Genomic DNA, 21,626 nt, shown 5'->3' with positions numbered 1-21,626 from the left:
CTTTCAAGGAACTATGAACCTGTAGTCCAAGGTCTCTTTGTTCAGCAACACTCCCCAGGATCTTACCATTAAGTGTATAAGTTCCACCCTGATTTGCCCTTTCCAAAATGCAGCACCTCACATTTATCTAAGTTACACTCCATTTGTCAGCCCATTGGGATCTTGATCAGATGGGCCATTGTACTCTGAGGTTACCTGCTTCACGGTCTACCACTGCTCCAATTTTGGTGCCATCTACAAACTTATTGACTTATACCAATGTTCACATCCAAATCATATAAATTACGAAAAGCAGTGGAACCGGCACCAATCAGTGTTGCACACCACAATCTGAAAGGCAACCCTCCACCACCTGCCTTTTTCCATCGAGCCAGTTCTGCATCCAAATGGCCTGTTATCCATATACATTTACCCCTTACCTAACACTACGGGCAATTTAGCATGGCCAATTCACCTGACCCGCACATCTTTGGACTGTGGGAGGAAACCGGAGCACCCGGAGGAAACCCACGCAGACACGGGGAGAACGTGCAAACTCCACACAGTCAGTCGCCTGAGTCGGGAATTGAACCCGGGTCTCAGACGCTGTGAGACAGCAGTGCTAACCACTGTGCCACCGTGCCGCCCACATTCCTTCAGCTGGTATAACAAGGAGATTTACTGCAACACTACCAGAGATGCAAGACTTCAGCAACACAAAAATGAAGAAACTAGATTTAGAACAGAACAGACATTTAAGGAGATTTGAAAGAGGTCATTACATTGAAAGATTTTAATAAATATATGGAAAATTATTTTCAATGGCAGAAGCATTGGCAAAAGGACACAAGTAGAAGGTACCATTGGTTCCTTTGTCAATTACCATGAGAAGATTTTTAAAAAGCAGCATGGGATGATCTAGAACATTGTTCATTGAAGAGGACAGAAGTCCACTTATAGCTCAAAAGGGAATTAGAGAAGTACCTGCATGGAAGAAATGTGCAACTTTGAGACAAAAGCAGTGGAGGGGCACTAATTGGTAGTACTTTCAAAATGCTTGCATTACAATGAGTAAACCAGGGTTCTTCTACGCAATACTAATCCATGATTAGCAAAGTACCTGGAAAACATTTTTAAGAGGCGGAACTGGCTTAAGAAAGAAAGAAATATCATGAAGCATTAACATTAATCCATATTATTATTCTTTTCCCCAAGGATGATTAGCTGTGATGCTATTCAATTGCAAAAGCAATCCAAATCAAACAGCTTCACAGTTTAACAAAGAATATTATCTGGGTTGAGTTGATTTGTCTCAATGAGAAAATTCAGTTCCATTCAAAGTCAAAATATTAGATAAATTGGGCTCAAATTACCACATTGAAAGAATAATTCAAATTAAGAGTTGAATGTGCAATCATAACAACATCCACAGTCACATCAGCACAAACTAACTCAAAAGAAATCTAATCATTAGCTGTTTCAAGTTTTAACCACAGTCATGTCAACTTTTCTTCCTGGTAAACGACCAGCTCTACACCCAAAAAGTGAGTAACACCAAAAGATCAATACTACAAAATGATCACCACTGATCCTCTAAACAATCTATTCAGTGTGAACAGGAACTCAATGAGTCTCTCACACACAATCCCCATTACATGGAGGGTGAATTTGCATTAGTTTACATTTGGTGAAAAAAAATCTATTTTCCATGCGTATCATATTTGGATTGAACAGATTCCAGAATGAAATTGGAAGCTTCTGCTTCAAAAGGACCTCAGCTTACAATTAGTTCGCACCAATATTAAACACTGGAACAATAGCTGGAATTGTTACAAAATCCTTCTTGCAACAGGAAAACAAAATTGTTGACACTGGGCCAGGAAGAAAATAGAAGGATAGCGGCTGAAAGCTTAATCAAAGGGGTGGGTCAATATGAGCAGGATGGTGGAAATGTCAAAAGGAATTGCCCAAGCTTAGGGCCTAAATGGCTCAGCACACAACACTTAAGGGCATGAAGTAAAATACGACAGAGCCACATAAGGAAACAATGGGGTCGAGGACTACAAGCTTTAAAATGATTAGATTACATTACATTACATTACTTACAGTGTGGAAACAGACCCTTCGGCCCAACAAGTCCACAACAACCCGCCGAAGCGCAACCCACCTATACCCCTACATTTACCCCTTACCTAACACTACGGGCAATTTAGCATGGCCAATTCACCTGACCCGCACATCTTTGGATTGTGGGAGGAAACCCACGCAGACACAGGGAGAACGTGCAAACTCCACACAGTCAGTCGCCTGAGGCTGGAATTGAACCCGGGTCTCTGGCGCTGTGAGGCAGCAGTGCTAACCACTGTGCCACCGTGCCGCCCACAAATGATGTTAGGAGAGAGAAAAAAAAAGTACTGGAGAAGAGAATTTTGGGAAGGCAATTTCAGAGCTAAAGAAATGTCTCCCAGTGACAGTAAAAATACACCTTCATTTCCTCACACCTGACAAGGCCAATGGGAGCCAGATACATAAAGGTAAATTCAAAAAGGAAAAATGCAGATCACTAGCCACACTTAAAAGAATAACTCCAGCATTAAAATAAAACACTCAATAGACATTCAGCCCCATGTTCAGAACTCCAGGCCATTCTAAGAAAACTTGTTCATTTTCAATTGCAATCAAATCACAAAAATGAAATCTGAGGCAATGTACTGTGAAAATCAATCTCAATATCAAGTTTGCACAGAACAGATTCGACTGTACATTTCTGAAAATACTTAGAAAATTTAACATTTACTTCCAGGCTTGTGAAAATTGCAGTGAACAAGTACTGCAAAGAATCAAAACCCTTAGCAAACTCCAGTTTCCTCCCACAATCCAAAGATGGGCAGCTTAGGTGAATTGGCCTTGGGAATTGCTCATAGTGCTCATGGATGTGTAGGTTAGGTGCATTAGTCAGGTGCGAGTGTCAAGTGATAGGATAGGGGAATGGTTCTGGGTAAATTGGTATGGACTTGTTGGGCCGAAGGGCCTGTTTCCACACTTGTAGGGATTCTCAGATTGTCTGAAACAATATACAATGATAAGAATTTGTCCATCAAAATGCATTTGAAATATTTCAGTTTCAAAAGGAATTATGTAATGGGTATAGTTTATACCCCTAAGGCAATTCAAATTGCTGAAAAACAATATTATTTCCAAATTAAAGATAGATGCCTAGGAAGTGGCTCAGGGTTGGAGGTTAGATGAAGGAATCCATATCTGCATAAACACCCACTAAACTATTAACTTCTATCTGGACATATTTTTAATCAATCTGTTCAGATATCTTAAATACTTCTGGAGTAGATAGAACTTGAACTTTGACGGTCAACCAACATGTATGTGCATGACACCTCAGATTTCAGATTTACTTACTGTTCCATATTCCCAAAATTAGTGATGTGTCAGCTGCCACTTTCTGGCACCATCCTAGCACATAATTTAAATATATACCTTTAAACGTGTAAGCAACCAAAGTGTCCTCACAAGACTGCTCATAAAATTTAACTAGAGGCAGAAAAACTACAGATGCTGGAATCCAAGGTAGACAAGCAGGAAGGAAGTGGAGAAGTCAACATTTCAGGTGTAACCCTTCTTCAGGACTTGGGATGGGGGTAAGAGGAGCTGCAGATAAAGGAGGGAGAGGGATGGTTTTGGGTGGGGAGAAGGGCAGAGTGGGGAGGTGATAGGTGAACAGAGGAAGAGGGTATGGCCAGGTTGATCGATGGGAGGAAATGAATCCAGTTGGTAGCTGGAAGGAAAGGTTGGTCAGAGGAATGGAACGAAGCAGCTGGCAGCTCGAAACTGCATTCCCATTGCCCAAATCTGTTAAGTTGAAACTGGAGAACTCAATGTTGAGTCCTCCAGGCTGTAGGCTGGCCAGGCAGAAGATGAGGTGTTGTTTGTCCAATTTGCGGTCTGATTCACTGTGGCAATGGAGGAGGCCGAGGATGGTCATATCGGAGAGGAAATGGAAGGGGATTTGAAATGGGCAGTGACTGGGAGATCAGGTTGGCCCCTTTGGGTCTGGCCAAGCTGCTCTGTAAAACATGCCCCAAGTTTACATTTGATCTCACTGATGTAGAGAAGACCACATCAGGAGCACCAGATATAGTAAACTGGACTGCAGGAAAGGCAAGTGAATCTGTTTCACCTGGATGGGCTGATCAGCGCCCTGGACGGAACGAGGGCTGGTAGGTTTTGCATCTTTTATGGTTGTGGTGAAGGTGCTGGGGATTGAGGCAGAGGGGTTATTGGGGAGAGTTGCGCAAACCAAGGATTGGCAAAAGGATGGCCAAAAGGATCTGTAGAAGGTAAAGGGGGCAGGGAGGGAAAAGTATTCTTAGTGGTGGGGTCTAGTTAGGGTTGGCGAACGTGTTTAAGGATAATGCGTTGAATGGTGTAGTGGTAGGTGAGGACAAATGTCTTTATTGCAAGGTTTAGAGCAGTGGAGAAGGGAATGGAGGAGTTGCGGCGGAGGACTATCTGGATGACAGAGGGGAGAGAAGTACCTTGTTCAAAACAGGTGGACATTTGGGATGCTTGGGAATGAAATGTCTCCTCGTCCAAGCAGATGCAATGGAGACAAAGGAATTGGGAGAATGGCATAGAGTCCTTGCAGGATACTGGGTGGGAGACAGGGTAGCACAGGTAGCTATGGGGTCTATGGGTTCATAGTAAACATCTGTCTGTAGACGGTCGCTGAAGATAGAAATGAAGAGGACAAGAGAGGGGAGGGAAAGTAAATGAACTACTCTAGTTCAGCCTGGGTCCAGGATTCAGCACTGATGCAGTCATCAATATAACAGTACAAGAGTAGAGGCACAGTCTGTGTAGGTACCGAAGAGGGACTGTTCAATGTCACCAACAGAGGCAGGTGTGGCTAGTGCCCATGGTCACCCCCTGAATTTGGAAGAAACGGGAAGAGTTGGATGAAATGTTATTGAGGGGGAGAACTAATTTGGCAAAGTGGTGGGAGTGGGATTGGATGGGGAGGAAAAAGCTGACAGCTTGAAGGCCATCCTTGTGAAGTATGGACATGTATAAGGACTGCATGTCCATAATGAAGATAAACCGCTGGGGGCCGGGGAACTAGAAATTACTGAAGAGATGGAGTTGGAATGCCGTGCTTCAAGGAATTCTCGTGCGTCTGTGTTTTATTTGTCCTAGAATGGATGTACTATCCCAGTCGAAGTGGTGCCCTTCCTCTTCACCAATTATCCATGCTTCTGTGTTGTCTGTTTTGTTATTTTGTGTAAGTTTACTTGACCAACGGTTGAACAGTTCAACAACTTGATCAACACCTTCCACCCAGAGTTCAAATTCACTTGGACCATCTCTTCAACTTCCCTCTCCTTTCTGCAGCTCTCCATCACAGTCTCTGGCAACAGACTAATCACAGACATATATGACAACCGACAACCACAGCTACCTAAACTACACCTACTCCGACCCTACCTTCAATAAAAATGCCATCCCTTATTTCCAATTCCTCCGCTGCATCTGTTCCCAGGATGACCAATTCCACCTCAAAGTCCCTGATGGCCGCCTCCTTCCACTATCGCAACTTCACTTTCCACATGGTTAACGATGCCCTCTAGCGCATTTCCTCAACTTCACAAACAATCGCCCTTGAACCTCACCCCTCCCAACGCAACAAGGACAGAACCCCCTTGGTCCTCACATTCCACCTCACCAACCTCTGCATACATCGCATCATCCTCTGCCACTTCCACTACCTCTAAATGGACCAAACCAGAGATATAATTTCCCTCACCACCCATATCAGCGTTCCAAAAAGACCATTTCCTCAGTGACTCCCTTGTCAAATTTCACAACCTGCACGAGCCCACACCCCACTCCTGGCAACTTCCCTCGCCACCGCAGGAAGTGCAAAACCTGTCCCCACATCACCACCCTCACTTCCATCCAAGGCCCCAAGGGATCTTTCCACATCCATCAGAAATTTACCTGCACCTCTACCAACGTCATCTACTGCATCTGTTGCACCCGGTGTGGTCGTTTCTACATCAGGGAGACAGGAGGCCTTCTTGCAGATCGTTTCAGAGAACATCTCTGGGACATCCACACCCACCAACCCCACCACCCCATGGCTGAACACTTCAACTCCCCCTCCCACTCCGTCAAGGATATACAGGTCCTGGGACGCTTCCACCACCAAACCATTACCAACTGATGCCTGGAGGAGGACCCTTCAACCACATGGGATAAATGTGGATTTCAACAATTTCCTCATTTCCCCTCCCCAACAGTCCCAATTCCCCAACTCAGCACCGTTTACCAGATCTGTCCATCATTGTCCCCTCTGACCTATCACCTTCTCCCTCACCTTCATCCACCTAATCGCTCACCCAGTTACCTCCCCCCACCCACCCCCTTCCCATTTATCTCTCATTACTGAAGGGCTTATGCCCGAAACGTCGATTCTCCTGCTTCTCAGATGCTGCCTGACCTGTTGTGCTTTTCCAGCACCACATTCTCGACCACACACTGCAGACCACACAGAGCAGAGGAAAATCAGCTATACATTATATTCAAAACGAATGGGTACCCAATGAACACAGTCTGCTGATTTCTCAGCAAACCCAAACAAGCAGACAAAACACCTCCAAAAACCCTAGCCACACTCTCCTACATCAAAAACATCTCTGAAATAACCGCCTGACTACTCAGACCTCTTGGCATCATGGTAGCCCACAAACCCAGCAACACACTAAAACAGCAACTAATGAACTTGAAAGATCCTATACAGACAAGCAAAACTAATGCCATTTACAAGATACCTTGCAAGAACTGCAACAAATAGTACATTGGACAAACAACCAGAAAGCTAGCCACCAGGATACATGAACATCAACTCGCCACAAAAAGACATGACCCACTCTCACTAGTATCCTTATATATGGGTGAGGAAGGACACCATTTTAACTGGGATAACATCCATCCTAGGACAAGCCAAACAGAGACATGGACAAGAATTCTTACAAGCATGGCATTCCAACCGGAACTCTATCAACAAGCACCAATTTGGATCCCATCTACCACTCCCAAGAAAAACAGGCAAAGATATCACCACGGGGAATGGTGTCACCACAGGAAGTGACATCACCACCCAAGGAAACCTAAACACCTAACAGAAAGTAGGCTATTCCACTAATACTTCATCCAGAGGCTCACTAATGTTACAGAGCACGATGGCAGAATGTCTGAAAATGAACCTTCCAGCTTGGCGAGCAAACGTACATCCAGAACCTCAATCTGAGCTACAAATCTTCTCAAAACCAATGAACATTCTATCATTGTGGAAATTAAGAAAGCAATCTTACAAATCTAAAATAATGTTGAGTGACATTTAGTACAGTGCACTTCTCAGGCTAAAGATGCTCATATCCAGAAAGTGCTTTTTGCTATTGTCTTGAATATTCTTTACTTTGCTGTCACCATCCCTAGCTTTCAATTTAAGGTTTGTAATATTCAAATACTTATTTATAAAAAAAAATTTCCTAAGAGGCCCAGAAATTAGGTGCACCCTAAAGAATGGGGTTATGTGGGCCCTACTTGTCTACAAAAAAAAACAATTGGCAAATTTTAATTTGCTTGGAGCATCCCATATCCAACCTTATTTAAATCCAATTTAAAGTCAAGTTAGGATATCCTGGCCATTTTAGACGCCCAGCTCCCACCAAGTTTGGCCAGGCTGGTCTACAGGGTTCAGACATGAAGTACAAATGGCAACAGACCGCTTCGTTTGCCAGTCTGCCCCATCCCGGCTTCTAAAAATCAAGGGAGGTAATCACTGGTCAACACTTAGTTCCGCTTTCATTTCGTTCTCCGATATCCGCCCCGAGTTTGGGCGCTGTCAATCAACACCACCCTTCGGAACCTTTCCCCCGAAAAGGGCGAAGTTTAAGGAGCCGCTAAAATGCCTTTTCTCTGTCTGCGTGTCCCCTGTCCCGCCCCTCTCCCGGGGGTGGGGGAAGAAAGGAGTCGGGGCTGGGTGTGAGGGTTGGGGACGGGGAAGGGGTCACTAACGTTCTCCCCACGACTCGGTGCCGGGGTGACTCTTCGCACTCACTCTTTCCCCCCCCAGGGTTCGGTGGGTGAAGGGCCCCTTACCGCGGCGTGAGGGAGAAGGAGGGGGAAAGAGGCCGGGTCCCTTACCGCGGTGGGGGGGGGGGGGGGGGGGAAAAGAGGCCGGGTCCCTTACCGCGGTGGGGGGGGGAGAGAAGAGGCCGGGTCCCTTACCGCGGGGGGGGGGGGGGGGGGGGGGAGAAAAGAGGCCGGGTCCCTTACCGCGGTGGGGGGGGGAGAGAAGAGGCCGGGTCCCTTACCGCGGTGGGGGGGGGGGGGGGGGGGAGAAAAGAGGCCGGGTCCCTTACCGCGATGGGGGGGTGGGGGGGGTGTAGAGAGAGGCCGGGTCCCTTACCGCGGTGGGGGGGGGTGTAGAGAGGGGCCGGGTCCCTTACCGCGATGGGGGGGGGGGGGGGGGGGAGAGAAGAGGCCGGGTCCCTTACCGCGATGGGGGGGGGAAGAAGAGAAGAGGCCGGGTCCCTTACCGCGATGGGGGGGGGGAGAAGAGAAGAGGCCGGGTCCCTTACCGCGATGGGGGGGGGGGTAGAGAGAGAGGCCGGGTCCCTTACCGCGATGGGGGGGGGGGTAGAGAGAGAGGCCGGGTCCCTTACCGCGATGGGGGGGGGGGGGTAGAGAGAGAGGCCGGGTCCCTTACCGCGATTGGGGGGGGGGGGGGTAGAGAGAGAGGCCGGGTCCCTTACCGCGGTGGGGGGTTGGGGGGGGTAGAGAGAGAGGCCGGGTCCCTTACCGCGGTGGGGGGGGGGGGGGTAGAGAGAGAGGCCGGGTCCCTTACCGCGATGGGGGGGGGGGGGTAGAGAGAGAGGCCGGGTCCCTTACCGCGGTGGGGGGTTGGGGGGTAGAGAGAGAGGCCGGGTCCCTTACCGCGGTGGGGGGTTGGGGGGTAGAGAGAGAGGCCGGGTCCCTTACCGCGGTGGGGGGGGGGGGGGGGTAGAGAGAGAGGCCGGGTCCCTTACCGCGGTGGGGGGGGGGGGGGGTAGAGAGAGAGGCCGGGTCCCTTACCGCGGTGGGGGGGGGGGGGGGTAGAGAGAGAGGCCGGGTCCCTTACCGCGGTGGGGGGTTGGGGGGGGGGGGGTAGAGAGAGAGGCCGGGTCCCTTACCGCGGTGGGGGGTTGGGGGGGGGGGGGGTAGAGAGAGAGGCCGGGTCCCTTACCGCGGTGGGGGGTTGGGGGGGGGGGGGGGTAGAGAGAGAGGCCGGGTCCCTTACCGCGGTGGGGGGTTGGGGGGGGGGGGTAGAGAGAGAGGCCGGGTCCCTTACCGCGGTGGGGGGTTGGGGGGGGGGGGGGTAGAGAGAGAGGCCGGGTCCCTTACCGCGGTGGGGGGTTGGGGGGGGGGGGGGGTAGAGAGAGAGGCCGGGTCCCTTACCGCGCCGCTGGGTCCGTCTCGAGCCACCGATACCCTTCCGCCTGCGATGTTAACGTGGCAACCCTGCGCATGCGCCTCTCAATCAGACCCGCCTCCAGCTTCCGGTGCTTCGTGGAACCAAAAAATAAGGAAAGAATCCGTCCGGATGCTGTCAACGAGAACAGGGTCTGAGGAAGGGTCCCTCAACCCGAAACGTTAACTCTGATTCTTCTCCTCGAATATTGCCAGACTTACCGAGCTCCTCCAGGCATTTCCGCTTTGGTTGCCGGTGATTGACGGACCGAGTAGCCAATCAGCGGACGCTGTGTGACGGCCTTGTTCATGCCAATCCTTTTAGTCAGACATTACATACAGGAACAAAAAAATACTGCAGGGCTGAACAAAAGGTTACACCCAAAACCACTGCTACTTTATTAGAAAACTGTAGCAGGATTATATGACAGAATTTATTGTAAAAGATCACAACGAAAGCGGCTAGTACCGCCAAATAAATCTATTGGATTATAACGTGGTGTTGTGTGATTTTTAACTTTGTACACGTCCATCCAGCACTGGCATCTCCACATAATGACTTTGAAGGCTGAGGAAATAGACTAGGTTCAGTATTGTGTGTCAGTGGTGACTTGGTTGTACTTGCACTATAAATTACAATTGGGAACACCACCAAGTCCAAGTTACCTCTAAGCCACTTGCTCTTCTGATTTGGAAATACATCATAATGTGGAGTTGCTGGTTTTGAACTGTGGTGGACATAGTTGAAAATGACACAACACCAGGTTATGGTCCAACAGGTTTATTTAAAGTACAACTCTAAAAGTCTGTACTTTAGAATAAACCTGTCGGACTATAACCTGGTGTTGTGTCATTTTTAATTTGGGAAATATACCGTCATTCTTTCACTGTCACTGGGTCTAAGTCCTGACATTTCCTCCCTTATGACATTGTGGGTCAACCCACAGGAGGTGGACTGCAGCGATTCAAGAAGGCAGTTCACCACCTTCTCAAGGGCCACTGGGGTCAGACAATAAATGCTAGCCAGCCAGTGATACCCACATCCCACAAGTAAGTAAATTAACAGAAAGGTCCTTGTTTCAAGACCCATGGTGGGACTGCAGCACAATAAAATGAAGACTAACTCTCCCGTGTAGTGTTGGAGAGACTTTACTAATGAGATGTTTAACTGAGGCCCCAAGATGGATGTAAAACATCCCATAGCAGTGTTTTGAAGAAAAGCAAGGGAGTTATCCATAATGTTCTAGCCATAACAATGAGACTTACTTCAAAGGTATACATAATGACAACATACTAATATCAGTTTAATGGTTATGCAGAGGTAACTGGAAAAGAGCAGATGCTGTAACATAGTGTAAAGATAATGAGTGGATGGATCAAATGTGTTTAAAGAACCGTTATATGAATTACAGCAACTGCTCAATGTAAACTTGCCATAGTTCCATAGGGCTGCTCTGACATAAGAAAGAGATGACTGGTGATGGTTTGACCAGTGAGTCACCAAACCTCAGGAAAAGGGAGAGGTTGAGAAGGAATCCTTCATGGTAACATCAAATAGTACAAGAATTAAACCCATACTGTTGGCATAATCCTACAATGCAAACCAGCCACACATCCAAATGAGCAAACTGTTTATTTTGCCTTGCTTGTCCAGACCAAATGCATCACCTCACACTTACCTACATTTAATTTATTTTAGACATAAGATTGTACTGGAGAAAGTAATGGAGCTGATATTGGATAAATCATGAGAATGGGAAAGCATTATTTGAAGATGTTACTAACAAATTGATAAAGAAAAACCAATGGATATAATACATTTAGATTTTCAGAAGGCGTTTGACCAAGTCCCCTGTAGGATGCTGGTTAGAAAATATAAAGAACATCATAAGTTCATATATTGGCACTAGCTAACAAACAATGAACAAAGATAGTAATAAATGGGCTTTTCTTATGTTGTTAGGCCATCACCGTAAAGATCAGTACTTGGAGTCCATTGTTCACAATATTTATCAATGATTTGGAATTGGGGACTAAATATAATATTTCCAAATTTTTGGATGATACAAAGCATGTGTTGTGAGGAAGAGGTAAAGTGGCTTCAGAAGGATTTGGGTAGGCTTAGTCTACTATTCGTAGGGTTTATATCATTTGCAATCCTCCAGACTTCAGGCACCACTCTGATACTCAAAGAATGTTTAAAAGTGTGGTCAAGTTTCTGCTTTCTCCATCCCAACTTCCCTTATGTACACTAGAATGTATCCCATCTGGACTGGGTGACTTCACTTTAGCATTAATGTAGTTAGCTTTGTCATTTAAAAAATGTTTTTATGCTGTGTAATGTCTTGCCCTCCTCCTCCTCCTCCTCCTCCCCCCCCCCCCCCCCACCAAGCCTCTATCGTGAGAGTCATTGTATTTTCTCTTGTGAAAATACAGGTAAAATATTTATTAAAATTATCAGCCATGTCCTCTGTTTTGACAAAATAATTTCTGTTTGTGTCTCTGATAAATCCCATCATTCTTTTAATTAAGATTTTACTTTTAAATGATTATTTTAAAAGTAGGCACAAAATTTACATTACCCATAAATGTTTACTTATACATTATTTCAAATTCTTATATCCTTTCTCAACTTCATCTCACACATTCAGAATGTTGCCTGACTTTGTGTACTGTTGTGTACTGTACATAACTACCTTGGTATTTACTTTGAACTCCATTTTCTTTGTCGTCCAGGGAGCTCTAATTTTAAGTATCAAATCTTTCTTCCATATGGTAACATGCTTAGTTTGTAACCAAAACTATGTCTGCCTTGAAGACCTGCCATTTTCATTTCATGTTTTCTTGGCCAATGTTTGATAGCAATCCACATATTGGTGGCCTAGTGGTTAGCACTGCTGTCCCACAGCACCCGGAACCTGGGCTCACTTTCACCCTTGGGCAACTGTCGCTGTGGAGTTTGCACCTTATTCCCGTGTCTGCATGGGTTTCCTCTGGGTGGTCAGGTTTCTTCCCACAGTCAAAGATGTTTAGGTAGGTGGATTGGCCATGCTAAATTGCCCATTGTGTCAAAGGATGCTTGGATTAGGTGGATTAGCCATGCGAAATGGAGGGTTACAGGGATAGAGTTGGATGAGATGCTCTTCAGGACATCATTGTGCACATGATGGGCCAAATAGTCTGCTTCCACACCGTAGGAATTCTATGATGTTTGAGCCCTTCTCAAATCATTGAAATTCATTCTTTTCCATTTGATTATTTCCACATTGAATTTTCTCTTCCTTCCCTTAAGTTCTAAAAATCCAGTTGTATTATACATTGTTATTTTCCAAAATCTGGCTGGGCTGCCACTTAAATTTTGCATCCACTTTAAGACACACACTTTATAAAGGATGAAATTTACCAGGAAGATTCCAGGGGTGAGGGATTTTAAACATAAGGCTAATAAGCAGGAAAGGTTATCTTTTGAGAAAAAGAAATTGAGGATGTTTTGACAAAGGTGTGCAAGATGATGACAGCCTTCAATAATATGGACAAAGAAAAACTGTTCTAATTTGTACAAGGACGAAAGAGCATGGATTTAAGGCTTTGAGCAGGTGATGTTGGGGAGAATGTGAGAAGACTTTTTTTACACAGGTAGAAACAGAGACATTCAGAGACTAAAGCAAATTAGATGGGAACTTGCAGAAAGTAAACATGCAGGTCTAGGGGGGAGGGGGAGGAAATGGAACTGACTGGATTTCTATACTGAAAGCCATAGAGGTAAAAGGCTCAGTAGCACACTTTTGTTCTGACTCTTTGGACTCCATTTTCTTTGTTGTCCAGGGAGCTCTAATTTTAAGTATCAAATCTTTCTTCCATATGGTAACATGCTTAGTTTGTAACCAAAACTATGTCTGCCTTGAAGACCTGCCATTTTCATTTCATGTTTTCTTGGCCAATGTTTGATAGCAATCCACATATTGGTGGCCTAGTGGTTAGCACTGCTGTCTCACAGCACCCGGAACCTGGGCTCACTCAAGAATCATTACTCTTATCTCCCGCTGACATGTCCAAGATCTACAAACATTATTGCTTACAATCATAGGAGAAAGTGAGGACTGCAGATGCTGAAGATCAGAGCTGAAACTGTGTTGCTGGAAAAGCGCAGCAGGTCAGGCAGCATCCAAGGAGCAGGAGAATCGACGTTTCGGGCATCAACCCTTCTTCATTCCTGAAGAAGGGCTCATGCCCGAAACGTCGATTCTCCTGCTCCTTGGATGCTGCCTGACCTGCTGCGCTTTTCCAGCAACACATTTTCAACTGCTTACAGTCATAGTCATAGACTATTCTAGATGTACAACATGGAAACAGATCCTTTGGTCCAAATCGTCCAAGCCAACCAGATATCCTAAATAAATCCAGTCCGATTTTCTAACATTTGGCACATATCCCTCTAAACTTTTCCTAATCATAGAACCATCCATGTGCCTTTTAAGTTTTGTAATTATACCAGCCTCCACCACTTCCTCTTGCAGCTCATTCCATACACGCACCATCCTCTGTATGAAAATATTGCCCTGAGGTACCTTTTAAATCTTCCTCTCTCACCTTAAACCTACACCCTCTAGTTTTGGACTCTCCCACTGCAGGGAAAAGATCTTGTCTATTTACCATAACCTTGCCCTAGAAATATGTCAATAAAGAATTCTCCTCTCCATGTTTTCAGAAGTCTTCACCTTCCTTGCCCAGTCAACTAGATATTATTGCTGCAGTATGATTTTCATGTTTCTTTGAACATTGTTAGCATTGTTTCATTAATTTAAATACCAAGAAATGTAACAGCTAATCTTTGGTTCCTTAACTCTAATCAAATAGCTTCAGTGTTTTAACCCTTGGATATTTTGTCCCTCTGAAGAGCTGGCAGTTGATAAGGATCCACATAAGGGGCTGTTACTGAAAGCTAAAGCTGATGGAATTGAAGACAAATGATTGACTGGTTAGGAATTTAGTTTAGAATACAATGAGTAGGCATAACAGGCTTGAATAGATAACTAGTAGTGATTAGTCCATAAGCATCGATGTCAGAGCCTCAGATATTCAGCACATTAATTCATGATTTAGAATACAAGGTAGAGACCCATATTTCCAATTTTTCATTACCAAAGGACCTTTCAGGTGTACCCTAGAACTCTGTGGGAAGCTAGAGAAGTGATTGCTGAGCCTCTTGCTGAGATATTTGTATCATCGACAGTCAAAGGTGAGGTGCGGGAAGGTTGGAGGTTGGCTAACGTGGTGCCACTGTTTAAGAAGGGCGGTAAAGACAAGCCAGGGAACTATTGACCAGTGAGCCTGACGTCGGTGGTGGGCAAGTTGTTGGAGGGAGTCCTGAGGGACAGGATGTACATGTATTTGGAAAGGCAAGGACTGATTAGGGATAGTCAACATGATTTTGTGAGGGGGAAGTCATGTCTCATAAACTTGATTGAGTTTTTTGAAGAAGTAACAAAGAGGATTGATGTGGGCAGAGCAGTAGATGTGATCTATATGGACTTCAGTAAGGCATTCAACAAGGTTCCCCATGGGAGACTGATTAGCAAGGTTAGATCTCATGGAATACAGGGAGAACTAGCCATTTGGATACAGAACTGGCTCAAAGGTAGAAGACAGAGGGTGGTGGTGGAGATTGTTTTTCAGACTGGACGCCTGTGACCAGTGGAGTGCCACAAGGATCAGTGCTGGGTCCTCTACTTTTTGTCATTTATATAAATGATTTGGATGCGGGCATAAGAGGTACAGTTAGTAAGTTTGCAGATGACACCAAAATTGGAGGTGTGGTGGACAGCGAAGAGGGTTACCTCAGATTACAAGAGGATCTTGACCAGATGGGCTGAGAAGTGGCAGATGGAGTTTAATTCAGATAAATGCGAGGTGCTGCATTTTGGGAAATCAAATCTTAATGGTAAGGTCCTAGGGAGTGTTGCTAAACAAAGAGACCTTGGAGTGCAGGTTCATAGCTCCTTGAAAGTGTAGTCGCGGGTAGATAGGATAGTGAAGAACTTGTTTGGTATCCTTTCTGTTATTGGTTAGAGTATTAAGTACAGGAGTTGGGAGGTCATATTGCGGCTGTATGGGACACTGATTAGGCCACTGTTGGAATATCATGTGCAATTCTGGTCTCTTTCCTATTGGAAAAATGTTGTGAAACCTGAAAGGGTTCAGAAAAGATTTACAAGGATGATGCCAGAGTTGGAGGATTTGAGCTATAGGGAGAGGCTGAACAGGCTGGGCCTGTTTTCCCTGGAGAGTCGGAGGCTGAGGGGTGACCTTGTAGAGGTTTACAAAATTATGAGGGGCATGGATAGGGTAAATAGGCAAAGTCTTTTCGCTGGGGTCAGGGAGTTCAGAACTAGAGGGCATAGGTTTAGGGTGAGAGGGGAAAAATATAAAGGAGACCTACAGGGCAACTTGTTCACACAGATGATGGTACATGTATGGAATGAGCTGCCAGAGGAAGTGGTGAAGGCTGGTACAATTGCAACATTGAAGAGGCATTTAGAGGGGCATTTGAATAGGAAGGGTTTGGTGGGATATGGGCTGGGTGCTGGCAGGTAGGACTAGATTGGGTTGGGATATCTGGCATGGGCGGGTTGGATCAAAGTGTCTGTTTCCATGCTGTACATCTCTATGATTCTATGACTCTAAAGTGGTTCCTGTACTGGCAGATACATTGGGAGTTTTTCTGCTGCGAAGTTCCATCTCCTGCTGTCTTTTGTCCTTCCTCCAGCGAGGGTGTGGTGCTGGAAAAGCTCAGTAGGTCAGGCAGCATCCAAAGAGCAGGGGATGTTTTGGACATAAGTACTTCATCAGGAATGAGGGCTTATGCCCAAAATGTTGATTCTCTTGCAACTTGGATGTGCCTGACCTGCTGTGCTATTCCAGCATCACACTCTCGACTCTGATCGCCAGCATCTGCAGTCCTCACTTTTTCCCTTTGCCTTCCTCTCTCAATCTCTGTCTTCTACTGTTTAAGTTGCCTTGTATAAATGATAGGTGCATCTAGTTGTGAAACTTCAAAAGGGTTCAGAAGCAATTTACAAGGACGTTGCCAGAGTTGGAGGATTTGAGCTATAAGGACTGAATAAGCTGGGGCTATTTTCCCCAGAGCATCGGAGGCTGAGGGGTGACATTATAAAGGTTTATAAAACCATTAGGGGCATGAATAGGATAAATAGAAAACTTTTTCCTGGGTTGTGGAGTCCAGAGCAAGAGGGCACAGGGTTATGGTGAGACGGGAAAAAATTAAAAGGGTCCTAAGGGGCAGCTATTTCATGCAGAGGGTGGTGTGAGTATGGAATGAGCTGCCAGAGGAAGTGATGGAGGCTGGTCCCATTGCAACATTTAAAAGTAAGGGTTTAGAGGGATATGGGCCAAACACTGTCAAATGGGACTTGATTAGGTTAGGATATCTGATGAGTATCGATGAGTTGGACTATATGGTCTCTTTCCATCCTGTACATCTCTGTGACTCTAGAGCTATCTATAAATTAATTGCTATTTTAAAGTCACTTGGACCAACAGAGCAAAAAAACCAGGAGTTTCTACCAACACCCTTGAAATGTCCAGAGAGAGGTGGGCGCTGCAGGGAATGGAGTGCACTATTTCCCCCTCCAACTCTATTTTGATTTAATCCCTGCCCTTCCCTTCACTGTTTGATCACATAGAATTGCCCTTTGAGAAGGGCACTGCCTGTTACTGCCCACTCGGGTGCTTCCTTTCTTCCTGGTAGTGGAATATAAACAAAGATTTACACACTTGTTGTTTCTCACTGTGTTCCACACCTGCATACGCACGACATGGGTGCTGGGAAAATGAAGCACTACCGCTGTTAGGCGATAGTGTAAGGGAATAAAAAATAAATAAACAGGAGTGTCCAGAGGTTCTGTTCACTCTGATGGCTGGCTCTGAGGGAGCTGGCTCAGTGTCAATGACTCTCCACGTGTAAATAAAGGGTGACTTGGTGATGATATAATGGCTTCTGTGGAATTATTCCAGTGGCAATTAGGTGGAATAAAAGAAAAGAAACAGGAGTTTCTACCAACACTCTTAAGCGGTTCAGGGAGAGGTGGGAACTGCAGGGAATGGAGTATTTTATTTCCCCTATCCAACTCTATTTTGATTTAACTTTCCCTTTCCTTCCCTTCACTTTTTTGATCCCCCAGCATTGTCCATGTTGAGAAGGGCACTGCTTGTCAATGGCCACTCCTTTCTTCCTGGCAGTGGAATATAAATAAAGATTTACGCACATGTTGTTCTTCATTGTGTCATACACTTGCACACAAAACATGGGTGCTGGGGGGGGCGGAAACAACAAAAAAAGAAAAACAAAGGAATAAAACAAAGAAAAAATATAAATGTGTTTCTACCAACACTGACAAGGTATTCAGGGAGTGGTGGGCACCGTGGGGTGTTGAGTGCACTATTTTCCCCTCCGACTGTACTTTGATTTAATTCCTGCCCCGACTTTTCACTTTTTGATGACTCAGCACTGTCCTTTTGTTGAGGAGGGTAATGCTTGTCACTGGGCACTTGGGTGTTTTCCTTTTTTCCCACAGGCCGGATGGTGTGTTGGGGTGGGCCAGAGTCAGGTGGTATCTAGGGGCAGACCGAGACCCAGAAGGCGGGTAGGCCATCCTCAGCGCTGTCATGCTGGGAAGGTACCAGGGCAGGCTGACCTAGAGGTGGTCAGAAGGCATGGAAAGGTAGTTAAGGAAGTTGGAAGGTGGGTAGACCATCCTGATCGCTGTCATCCTAGGGGGAGGTGGGGAAACAAGACGCGCTGTCCTCGAGATGGCTGGAAGTGTGTCAGGGAGGACCGAGAGCTAGAAGGGTATAGAGGTGAGCTGCCTTTGAGTGGCCAGAAGGTGGGAGGGATGGGTGGTTTGTTGGGTTTCCGGGGTGTCTGTGTTATATGCAGTGTTTTATTGTTTGGTTTATTAGACTGCCTGTATGTAATTGTGTTCACTGCTTCCTTCTTCATAATTTGGAGATGCCGGTGTTGGACTGGGGTGTACAAAGTTAAAAATCATACAACACCAGGTTATAGTCCAACAGGTTTAATTGGAAGCACACTAGCTTTCGGAGCGACGCTCCTTCATCAGGTGGTAGTGGAGGGCTCAATCCTAACACACAGAATTTATAGCAAAAATTTAGAGTGTGATGTAACTGAAATTATACATTGAAAAATTGATTGTCTGTTAAGCCTTTCATCTGTTAGAATACAGTGATAGTTTCACTTCTTTCGTGTGTAAATCACAAAACCTTTTTTTTAAAAAGTTGCATTCTCGGGTTAGCTGTTAACAATGGTGATAGCTAGACAATATGTGTTGAACATACTGTTAACAACTAACCCGAGAATGCAACTTTTTAAAAAAAAGGTTTTGTGATTTACACATGAAAGAAGTGAAACTATCACTGTATTCTAACAGATGAAAGGCTTAACAGACAATCAATTTTTCAATGTATAATTTCAGTTACATCACACTCTAAATTTTTGCTATAAATTCTGTGTGTTAGGATTGAGCCCTCCACTACCACCTGATGAAGGAGCGTCGCTCTGAAAGCTAGTGTGCTTCCAATTAAACCTGTTGGACTATAACCTGGTGTTGTGTCCTTCTTCATAATTTAAGGTGGGATTCGAGGTTCATCCTCTTTTCCTTGCGAACTGGTTATTTGGTGGGATTTGGGGGTTTGGCCTTGCCGTCCCTTTCCCCTATAAATTGCTGTTTCTTGTATACTGCTGTTCATGTTAACAGTTTGTTCATATTTTGGACAGTTTGATAAAATAAAAAATAAATAAACAGGGGATTCCGCATCTCCTCATTCTGGGGGCTGACTCTGGGCTGGCTGGTCATAGCCCATGTAATGTGCACATGTAAATACAGGTGACTTGATGACAGGATCCCAGCCTCTGTGCAATTATTTCCTGTGGTCAATGACCTTTAATCAGAGCAAAAACAAGGTAGATATGTTGAAATGTTTAAGTGAGTTTGAGCCAGTGGAAGGGAAAAGGGTACCAAGAAGACTTTTTTGACTTGCCACACTATTTTGCTACTGGATTGCACTGTTGTCTCAGTTGCTATGTCTCTGATCAACTGTTCCGTAACTGAAATTGTAAAGTAACATTGTTCAGCCTACAGCCCATAATCACTCCTGTTGCCACATGCAGAGTTTATGATCATCTGACTGGTTTAACTAGTTTTTTTTCACTTTAGATGTGATGTGGTTCTGAGCCTGAAATTAACTCTTCTAGGCCAAAGCCCTCTTTCACAGCTCCTAGATTATGATGCACCGCGATGACTGTTTCAAATGACTTGCTGACCTGTTATGCACCTATCATCACAACAGGACAATTTTCTGATCACTGATTTTTATCACTCTCCACCTACATCCTCCTTACTCTAGCTATTCCCCCTCACTTAAACGTACACCCTGGGGAAAAAATACTCTCTTGCAAATCACTTACTGTTAGACGTAAAAAAGTCAGCTCAAGACAAATTCAGGAAAACAAAGTTTATTAGCAATTAGCAAGTCTGCAGAGTTGGGTACCCCTCAAAGAAAGGGACCCTGATCGTTACAAAGCATCCCCTGATATACCCTTAAACTCCACCCCCTGTTAAGTCAGGTGATTCTCAATCTCGAGAAACCGGTACTTTTCCATTACTTGTTTACCCCAGTCTTGCAAGTGCAGCTGGACACATTTCCCCCTCAAGTGTTTACAATCTTCCCAGGCAACTGACAACCACCCATTGTCCACCTCAAGTTGTTTCTCCCTCGTTATCAGTCACGAGGTTCGTTTTCGGCCTTGTGGTTTTGCTGTCTGGACTTGTTTTTGCTATGTGTAAGGTCGCCCATTGTCTGGTTTGTTATCTGTCTGACCTTGAGGTCCAGCTGCAACTTGTTTACCACTTCTGCTGCTATAGCTAAGTTAGTCAAATTCATATGTCGGCCATTTTCTTTTGGTCACCTTCTTGCCCCTTATGCTTATGCACATCTTGAATCATTACTCCAACTCTCACAATCCACCCTTTTTCTTTTCAAGATGTGCATAAGGAATCAGTCAGGCAGGAGACTTGCGAAGCAACATGACTTTAAGCTCACGGGTCCCATGTTGAGGAATGGCCATGGCCTCAAGCTGGGATAGGTTCATTTGAATCAGGGACTGAAAGCAGGGGATCAGGTAAGGAAGGATTAGCAGCAGGGCAAAAACGCCCAACCACCGCTCTAGCCAGCCAGTCCAATTAGTATTTACACCTGAATTCTCAGCTATCTCATCAGCCAGTGCCTGGAGACCTTCCAGGACACGGGTCACCGAGCCATCAGGGGCCGTATTGTTGGGAATAAAAGTATAACATTGAGAGCCTATCATGACACAAACGCCCCCCTTTTCAGCTAAGAGCACGTCCAAGGCCAGTCTATTTTCCCAAGCCATACGACTAGTAACCCACCAGAATAGGTATGATTCAAAGCCTGCTGAAGTCTGGTTACGAACTTTGAACTCATCAGGCACCCCCCTTAGGGACCCCCATTGAATCAAGATAAATCCCTTTATCAAAAGAAGTGGATAGCAGTGATCTCTTATCTCTTCCTTTTTTTTTAACTAAATGTTCTCTTTCAAATGCCAGGGTGAATGGTATTGCCAATTGTACAATTGCACATATCCCCTTCCAATCAAGGGGCAGGGTAGGTCTCAGTATTTTCCCTCCACAATACCACCACAGATCCGCTCGGGGAACGTTTAAAGATGAGTAATTTCTTCCTTCCACTGCTTCAGTAACATTTTTAATCATCGAACACAATCTCAGCTCCCCCAAATCAATAGATCCACCCTGTCTATAAACACACGATGTGTGATTCCCAACAGCGGCAGAAAACACAGGGGTAGCTTGCCTCTTACGTCCTTTTAAGGAAGAGAACATCAAAGACAAAGAAGCACAATTTGGATTTTTCCATACAGTCTCATCTTGATATAGGGCTATCATGCATTCCATGCCCTGTTTGTTTCGCTCCCACCCGAGCGGAAAGGGAACTACCTGAGACCCTGTCCTACCGGAGGCACATGCATAGCAATTGCTTTTGTT

The 21,626-nt window shown here is 45.3% G+C and overlaps 1 protein-coding gene across 1 annotated transcript in view; it reads right to left on the bottom strand.

Annotated features, from left to right (window-relative positions):
* The window catches only part of LOC132830979 (ADP-ribosylation factor 2-like), a 29,953-nt gene extending 20,350 nt beyond the window's left edge, over positions 1–9,603 (bottom strand). The window contains exon 1 of the mRNA XM_060848945.1: positions 9,496–9,603. The gene's annotated coding sequence lies outside the window, so the exon portion shown is untranslated. The remainder of the gene's footprint in view (positions 1–9,495) is intronic.
* Positions 9,604–21,626: the final 12,023 nt, after the last annotated feature.

Source organism: Hemiscyllium ocellatum, chromosome 32 (assembly GCF_020745735.1).
Source record: "Hemiscyllium ocellatum isolate sHemOce1 chromosome 32, sHemOce1.pat.X.cur, whole genome shotgun sequence".
Lineage (NCBI taxonomy): Eukaryota > Metazoa > Chordata > Chondrichthyes > Orectolobiformes > Hemiscylliidae > Hemiscyllium > Hemiscyllium ocellatum.
The sequence above is the reverse complement of the archived record's forward strand: the minus strand, read 5'-3'. Positions and strand labels throughout refer to the sequence as shown.